Source organism: Patiria miniata, unplaced genomic scaffold (assembly GCF_015706575.1).
Source record: "Patiria miniata isolate m_02_andy unplaced genomic scaffold, ASM1570657v1 HiC_scaffold_25, whole genome shotgun sequence".
NCBI lineage: Eukaryota > Metazoa > Echinodermata > Asteroidea > Valvatida > Asterinidae > Patiria > Patiria miniata.
Window position 1 is genome coordinate 14,736,787 of NW_024037064.1, and position 9,670 is coordinate 14,746,456.

Genomic DNA, 9,670 nt, shown 5'->3' on the forward strand with positions numbered 1-9,670 from the left:
ACGATGGGTTTGTGGTGGTACCCCAATCTAACCTTAGTCACGACGCACCCGTTCAATTAGCCACTGAGGTTTTGGCTCATGTTAAATCAGATTTACTGAACGCAGGTTTCATTTACAACATCAGCAAAAGCATTTGGTGTCCTGTCACCTCCATCGTTTGGTTGGGCATGACATGGGATTCGCGGTCGGGTACCCTCAAAGTTCTAGATCGTAGAATAAACAAGATTCTTGCTTCCATTCTTTCACTGCGTCAATCTCCCAGTTGTAGAGTTAGGGATCTCCATTCCTTCGTTGGACAAATAATATCCCTTTCGCCTGATGTTGTAGGCAATGTGACCAGGCTGATGACGCAAAACTGTCAGTCTCTGATTGCGCTACATAAAGACGAAAATACAATAGTCTCTCCCAATGCGCAATGTCTGAAGGAAATACAATTTTGGCAAGAAAACGCTAGTCGCTTGAATAACAGAAATGTTTTTGTATCCCCTAAGGTCAACAAGATAATATGTTCAGATGCTAGTTCCGTGGGTTCGGGTGCTATCTTATGCAATGATAACTACGTGGCACACAAAAACTTGATCTTTGAAGATATGACACAGAGTTCGACTTGGCGGGAACTTGAAACCATTCTGTTTGCCCTTCACTCCTTTGTGCCGTTCATTTCAAATTCAAGAGCAAAACTGTTTACAGACAATCAGGCAGCTGCCAAGATTATTGAAACAGGGAGTATGAAATGTCACCTCCAAGATTTGGCTTACAACATTTTTGATTTTTGTCTGAAAAATAGAATCCGGCTAGAAGTTGACTGGATCCCTCGTTCCTCAACGTTCAAGCCGACTACATCAGCAAATTGATAGATGTAGATGACTGGGGCCTATCGGCAGAGTTCTTCGAAGCAATCAATGCCAAGTGGGGTCCGTTCACAATAGACTGCTTTGCCACTTATTACAATGCAAAATTGCCTCGTTTCTTTTCCAGATTTTGGAACCCTGGTACACAAGCCGTTGATGCTTTTGCCCAAGATTGGTCGGCAGAGAATGTTCTCTTAGTTCCACTAGTCTCTAGTTCTCTTAGTCTCTTTGATTCCGTCTGTACTATCTCATTTGCAATCTTGTCATGGAACAGGGGTGCTTGTATTCCCATGGTGGCCCTCTAGCCCTCTGTCCTTTGCATTGGACAATATATAGACCCAATAATTTCGACATTTTCACTATGCCCGGGCAAATGGCCCAAGTTCACGAAAGAAATACCAATTCCCTGCTAGGTTCTCCCAGAGTTCAAAAGCATGATGGCTGCAGTAAAGATAGATTTTTCTTAAGGCTTTGAAGCTAATTTATTTTCTATTTATTTTCACTCACACTGTTTTGTATATATATATTTTTTTGTACAGATCATTCTGGAGCAACCATTTTGGGTAGACTCTCCGCCCGTAGTGTCAGGGTCCAAGGAGCAGTTGTTGCATGAAGCTATCGCAGCAAAATCGGGTCTTGCAATTCTTACTTTTACAAAGTGCCGTCAATTCATTAAATGGTTGGTTCAATGCAAAATCCCCATGTCTTTCCCTGTAACCGAGGGAATTGTGGCAGCTTATTTATCCCATACCAATTCAACATCACGATCTGATGGTTTAATGACGACAACTGCTTCTGCCATTGAATGGCTCCATTCCTTAATGAACATCAAGAACAATCCTATAGATTCACCTATTGTTCAGCAACTCCTGATCAGTTTTAGGAAACGTCTACATCACCCTCCGGTCCAGAAAGATCCGTTGTCCCTACACTGTAAACCATGTGTTTAGGTTTAGAACACCTAAATAAACACTAATCTGTGACAGTTTTTAAACATGCGACGCAGTTTATCCAATGAACATGTTTAATTTGAAAACATATTTGGTGTTTAAAATCAGCACACTGACGGTGTTTAATCTTTAAACGGAACAGTGTTTAAAATATATACATCAAAGGCGTTTAACATTTAAATACTACCGATGTTTAAAAAGTAAACACATAGTCAAAAAGAAAACACGTCAAACTGTTATTATTTTAAACATGTGACACGTTTATTGCCTGTGACAGATTTTAAACATGTGACGCCATTTATTATTATTTTCAAGTGTTTATATTCACAGTGCGTGTTTATTTTTCGAACGGTTTTCAAAATCGCAAGTAAAACTTCAGTCACAATATCAACAACATTGAAATAAACGCACTTAGGGCAGTTCACAAAGCTGTCTTCGTTTTCACCTATAGATTGTGGTTAAAGGCCTATTCAGTTCTATCGAATCATGATAATGATAACAACATATTCAGATAATAACCAAAATGGACACAATAAAATACAAATGTATTTTTATGGTCACCCCTAGAGAATATTTTACATCACGACCGCAAAACTAGGCATACTACCATGCCTATCAGTATGTTTTCAACAATCTTTTTTTAAGACCCCAACATTTTAAGGCCAATTACAACTTTTACAAGTACCAAAACAAAGAAACAAAACGTAAACAAACACAATAGGGTGAATTTGAAGTAAATGAATATATCTGTAAAAAGGGCTAAAAACAATTATTTTCCAATTCAATGCGATTTAGAAGTAAAACTGCAAATGAATTATACTTGTTTATCAAAACCTATGAAGGCCTTTTTGGGACTCACGTAAATATTAACCTTTGTTATCCAAGATAATGTGCACAAAGACTGTAAAGTTACAATTTCAGCTTGATCATGGATAAAAAAAAATTAAAAAATTTGAAGAAAACAGGCAAGCTTTTCACAGTTTCGTACATAACTTTGCAGTCATGTAGGTATTTACGGAGACTTTGTATTTAAAATTGTATTTTAAACCAAACTTGACTTTAGGTCACCTAGAATGTTATACTTTTTCATTTCAGGATGTTTTACCACCAGAGTAAATTTACAGTGGAAGTTGAAAGGTTCTTATACAAGATAGGATCTCAGTCAAACATCATCATTCAATGAAATTGAAGATTTGAATAATATATTTTACAATACAAAAATACCTCATGAATAGTTAGCACTCTCCTCGTCTTCGTACCCTCGCCACATTCAAACTTGGTGTTCTGCTGGACGTACATGCATGCAGTTACATCGAGCATCTGCAGAGGACCCTATATTCAAAACATAACACATGTTCTGTAAAACGAAAGTTTTTGAATCACGCACTGCGGGTTTTTCAAAAGTTTTATACACAGCTGATCTGTACAATCACACACTGCCAAAGCCAAATGACGATCAACGCCAAAAGACACTTAGCCTACCTTATTTTAAAAGTCAATAGCTTCCTTCAACTGCATGCAAGGGATTAGACACACCCTGAAAATTTACAGACAGAAATATTAAAACAATACACGCCCATATCATCATGTGAAATGAAAATAATGATTAAAAAATCCACTTCACTGAATTTTCTAAGATTACAAACATTTTGACACGGCGTGTTTGCAAATGCAATTCGCACCATAGGTTAGGCCTATAGCCTCATATAAATGTAGCGGTACTTCATTAAGGAGGTCCGCTCAAATGATTAGATTTAAGGACGCCAAGAACAACCCAAGACAAAAAGACAAAATCAAAACACCAGGAGGAGTCACATTATGTTTGGTCTCATGAACTTGTTACAGATTACTTGTTTACAAAATGAATTACGATAGTTCTGGATCTGAATCTCAATCTAACTCACAAAACAAGAGTTACAAAAAGCAGACTTGGATTCAACTTCCAGCTCTATAAATTGTAATAACGTTGCCAATGATAAATTATATTCACAAAGTTTGTATTTCTAAAGTTGCCCCGGTTCCTAAGTTTTCCAGGTTCCTAATATTCTTCTTGGTTATAATATTTTAATCAGGTTCCAAGTTCACCGGTTCCTAACATTTTAATAAGGTTCCTAGTTCACAGGTTCCTAATATTTTAATGTTTTAATCAAGTTCTCCGAAGTTCCCCGAACGCCTGGCAAGTGTACGGCTGTGTTGTGAACTAGGCCTCCATATTGCACCTGACATGAAACAGTCGTATTGCAATAAATCAACATGTGACACACGGTGAGTAAAACTCATTGATATAACGAAGACTAATTCACCCCAAAATCACTCCTTTCATCAACATGAAAGAAACTAAAACCTAGCCCAGCGGAAGCGGAAAACTTGTATTGTGAAATTAGAATGTAAAGAAAATACAAATTTCGCTCATTTGAAACTAATATGTTGGTTTTCAAGCACAAATCTATGCACACGATACTCACACTTTGGTGTACATGCAGAAAAGGGCTGATATTCGCGCATTCACGGCATGCACTGAGTGCGCGTTTGTATACATTTTTCTGGGCTGTGTGCCGATTGTATGGTGCCTCGTAAAAGACGTCTCACTACATTAAGTATGCACTCAACATAGACCATCCCCATAATGTAGTGGCTCAAATACAGAACTTCCTTCATAATATTGTGAGCTGCACAGCAGTTATACTTAATAACACCATCGTCATCCAAGAAAAGGAATAGGCTATGAGGAAATCGAAATCAGCATTACGAATTTCTCCCATTTAAAATTCTCTCAAAATTCCACATCCTTTTCAAAGAGAAGATTAATGGGAACATGTCTCCTATGGGGATAAGTATCAGTCTAATCACTCAACGCCTCTTAAAACTTGCCAATTGTGATATGTCCACAGTCAACCTAGGTCACCAACAGGTGGTCTGGGGGCATGGTAATGCCCAACTGACCATGCACTAACTCTGGGTCAGCTAAGTTCAAGCTACACAGATTAGCACTCCTCTGAGAGTTTCCACACCAACTGGAGGGCAAATTATTATAAGTGGCCCACACTGTACACAAGGTAGTATGCGCAGATACAGATACAATGTAGGATTTGTGCATACACAAATTGTTCGTAGTATTTGATGCAGGTTTCCCTTCATTGTATACATACATACAGTACTCAATCTAGATTCAGAATATGAACTCAAAAAATTTGCTGGAAACGTTTTAACTTCAGGGTTTTTTAACACATTGAAATGAATGCTAAAAGTAAAAAAAAAAAAAAAAAAGGCCTATTTTATACAAGTTCAATCATTTACAATTTAATACTGCAGAGTCATCATCAAAATTAAACACTTAGAAGTTGGCTCAATCGTAGGCAGGTCCGAAGGGGAGGGGGTATCCTCCAAGGGGTAAACGTATGCCCCTTTGTTTCCCAAAATTTAACAATCTTCATTGATCCATTTTGATGACAGGTACAGCATTCTTCGAAATAGACATCAAGGTATATTTGACTCCATAAAAAAACAACAAATAATGATGTACAACTGATTAAAGTGCTAAAACATTAACATTTATAAACAAATATTTTGTTCCCATTCAACTGATCGAATGTTTAATGAAGTTTTTGTATTTGCAAAGAATAAACTGTTGGCGCACTATGATATAAAATCATAGATGTGGCACATTTAATTATGCAAGTACTACATACACAAAGCAGTTTTGCTAACATGCACAACCGTACCGAAGAAGTGCTGTAAGGCAATACTACAAATCAAAACTTGCACAATAACTTAAACTTAGGTATTTACAATAGGGACCCAGGTCACTGATGATGGTTTAAAAAAATGTAGCTTCACGTGTTGTTCAGTTTATTTTCAAAAAAAGCAAACCCTTACAACAGTTTGTGGAGGTCTTAAACAGTAGAGTAAAATAAAATAAAGGAACCCAAAACATGGAGAACCACAACACGTATGCAAATAAAATGGACAATGATGAATTAGTGGAAACCAACTGTACAAAGATGCTTTTCTATTTTTTCTTTATGTGAAATTTCAAAGAGTATGTTGTTTTAAACTTAATCGAACAAATTAACTTGTTTACATTTGTAATTTCTTAAACCACATATTAAGTCTAGTTGTGCTTTAATTGGAGCTGGAGTTCATGTGCATTGAGCCATGTTAATATCCAAAATGAATTCTATGTTTTTACAAAAAAAACAACTCAGCAAATTGTTCAAAATTGAATGTTGCAGCATGGAAAAGGATTATTAGTTGCACATAAAGAAGGAAGAGACACAAGGAAGAGACACAAGAGCATAATTAAAAAGAATTATTGTAACATAAATAATACATGTACACGCATGACACGCTTGAAATCTTTTAACCCTAAAAGGGCCGGGGGCGGAATCCGCCCCCCCCCCCTCAACATTTTCCGCGATAGCCTCAACAAATTTGTTTTCGCAACCCGAGCTGTTATGACTTTTTAGCCTCGAGCTTTACGTATCTTTTGATACCAAAAACATAAAAAATCAGACCACGGATTGCCGCGTAGCGAAAAACTTTCCGGCGCTAGGCGCCGTGAAAACTTAATTTTCCCATATAGTTTATTACGTCATGTACACAGAGCACAATTTCCATTCGTACATAAGAATAATTAATTAGCCATAATTCCAAAACTTAGCAACCTATAGTCATGAAATTTCTTGGGTATGTTTAGGAAGAGTTTCTCTATGCATGTACTGAGTTTCAAAACATGTTGTCACTCGATGGCTGAGATCTTTGGGGGGGGGGGGGGATTCCGCCCCCGGCTGAGATATGGTCAAAATAACCCGGCCCTTTTATGGGTTAAATCTACAGCAACTTAGGCTATATGACGCTATGATGACTTAGTGTCTGAGCTACATGGGGAAAAGACAATCACCAGATTCTCTGTATATAATGAAAATTATATACAAAATATAATGTTCAGAAAATTAATTGTAAAGATACTCTAAAACAAAGTACATCAATTCAAGAAAAATAAATTGATTCATTAAAACTTCCAAGCCCAAGCAATATAAATCACTGACTTAAGAGTCTTGCATTTGTGAAATACTTCGCTAGAATGAGTACAATCAACGGTACGATTCATAAGGGCCTTTTCTGTAGAACAAGAAGTCTGTATAAACAATTTACATTTGCACTACCCAAAGCAACAAAATCATAATTATTGCATTTTAAATATCCTGCGAAATTTCAAACGGAAAATCTCTTTGGATAAGTACATGTATAAGGCACATGTTAATTCCATGACAGCTAGCCCTGAAACTCAGAAAGTAATACCATCTGTAGACTGTTGATTAATCGGTGTTATAAAAAAAAATACTTGGTTGGAACTGACCTATATGATTTTTGTTTAAAGATGCATTCCGATCTCTGTCCTTTTCAAAAGATCAGGCTTTATGACGTATAATTCCAAATGTTAATTACAATGAAACTATTCGTTGTTCAGAATTTTAAATTAAAGAGTTTTGTATAAATGAGCAACAGCAGAGTTGTAATCGTCCACTGTAGTTGTTTGCTTTTTCTGTTCGATGCTCAGCCACTTCTTCGCTTTCCACATTTCCAGATATTTGTGTTCTTCAATATTAGACAGCCCTAAATACTCTTTGCAGAAATAACTTTGCTTGTTCAGGGAATGAAACCTTGTGAGTACTTAAATGATGTTTTCTTTTTGAATTTGCGTAAAATAAAATACTTTTTTACATTAAAATTGTAAGCCTTACAATCTTAATGTTGAAAAAAAATATTTTATTTTACGCAAATTTAAAACAGTCTGAGACTGTTTTAATTTACATGTACTTTTCTTTGTTTTTTTTTAATGAGACTTATCATACGTGTTTTCTTACAGATATGTTTGTCACGGGGTGTTGGTTGCTGATTAATTTTTCCTTAGTACTTTGTTAGGTCCGGCATGCAATCGTTTGCTTTCAATAATGCATCAAGGATGAATTTGTTTTCTGCAACCGAATATCTTACAATATTTGGAAATTTCTTGGAATTGATTTTTGCTTGCTCATTGACAAGGACATGCATGGTACATTTTTGTTGACTGTCCCTTAGTGTTGCCTTAAAAATCTGTATACCATGTAACAATCACTCAATTAATCATTACTGTTACAGAGTCAACTTGCCATTAGTTTACTGTCTCTTGATTCATTACAAAAATTGGTCTGAGTAATCTTTACCTAGCAATGAAATGTTATCAAGGCTTACTGCAGCTCCGTCTTGCAGGAAAATAAGCTGTTTGAAGGGATCCACTGTTTGAATATTGCCATTCCTCAAAACATCCTGCCATCAACTGTTTCAACCAGATCGTTTTGCTGGCACTCTCTCAAAAACTGCAAGTGTTTCCTCTTAGTCTTACACTGTCTTCTTTTGGTGGAGGCTTGCCTGCAGCTTTCTGTAATGATGATAATTATTGACATCAGGATAACATTCACCCAAAAGCAAAATATTCAAACGTAAAGCTGTATGTTCACCGAATAGTAGGGGTGTATGGTTTTTTTGTATTTATTGGGGAATATTGGTGTACATGTATTCATGCACTGAGATGTTTGGTTAACCTTGTTCTGCCAGAAAGGTCTAGATACAAACATAAAATGTCATATTATTGTTAACCTTGCTTCAAAATGGCATTTTGTGATATTCATGTACATGATCATAATTGACCAATACGGGACAACTTCCAATATTTTTCTATTAGGTTTATTGGGGTTTCATAGCCTATATGTTGTTCTGATAAAGAAAATACATGTAAGAATTCTGTATCACAACAAATTTCACAGGGAAATATTTATCCATTATGCAAAATGTTGCTTAGGCCTACTAGTAAATAAATAAAATGATGCCATTGTACTGATCCTAACAAATTGGTTTTTTCTTTTGGTACGGTACATATAAGATCGTTCATCGTGAACTCTGCGACAGATGTTAATTGTTGGTATTCACGAATTTCAAGTATCCTTTTGTTGATTAGATATTTATTTTCCAATCAAGTTGATTGAGTATATGAGAAGGGGTGAAATATCCACTCATTTTCAGTTTGTTGATATGCCTACAACTAATTAATGTATGGGATGTTATTTTTTCAACATGTTACTTACGTCTCTGTTGCTCTTCATAGTGAAGTATTGGATGTCTAATCGAATCTTCATCCACCCAGATATCATCTCCAGGATATATCCCGTAAAACTCACAAGATGACCCCTATCATTATCATCTCTGACTATGTACCTTAGCAGCACACCATCTTTCTAACTCATCAATCGCCTGAACCCGACTTCCAACAGAGAATTTTCCTGCCCATTTTGTCTTCAAGGTTTTGTAGTCAATTTTTATAATCCTACACATAAAAGCTGGTGGTTTGCTGTAGTGACAACTACCATTAGTGGATGAAACAAATCAGTCAATTACTCGTTACCCACGTGGCATAATGATGTACCTATAGAGGTCAATAGGCCATATGTGACCCGCTCTGCAAAAATGAGTCTGATGTCGCATAGCTTGAATTCCAGCATTCACCACTTTTAAATGGAAACAGTGAAAATTTGCTCAAAATTTGGATTTTTTTGTTTTGTTTTATTTTGGTTGTTTGATAGTTTTAGTTCAGATATCTTACACAGAAATTTAAATATTGTAAGAAAACGACTAACAAATTTATGATATTTGGTGTTTTTCTTGGTTAGTTACATTGTATTTGTAATTTTTAAACCCTTTTTTCTTCATTGAGACATTTCTTGCTTTGCAAAAACTTGACAGAATTAAAAAAGGCACAACAGTGCAACCAAACGCCCTAGAGAGGCCCATGATATACCAAATGAAAGCTTATTTCATTCCCATTTTATCAAT

General features: G+C 36.1%; 1 long non-coding RNA gene across 1 annotated transcript; it reads right to left on the reverse strand.

Annotated features, from left to right (window-relative positions):
- Positions 1–2,941: 2,941 nt before the first annotated feature.
- Positions 2,942–4,280, reverse strand: LOC119733350. Its single transcript, XR_005271790.1, has 3 exons — positions 4,267–4,280; positions 3,284–3,338; positions 2,942–3,133 (listed from the first exon to the last, which is right to left on the reverse strand). It is a non-coding gene; the product is annotated as an uncharacterized LOC119733350 (long non-coding RNA).
- Positions 4,281–9,670: the final 5,390 nt, after the last annotated feature.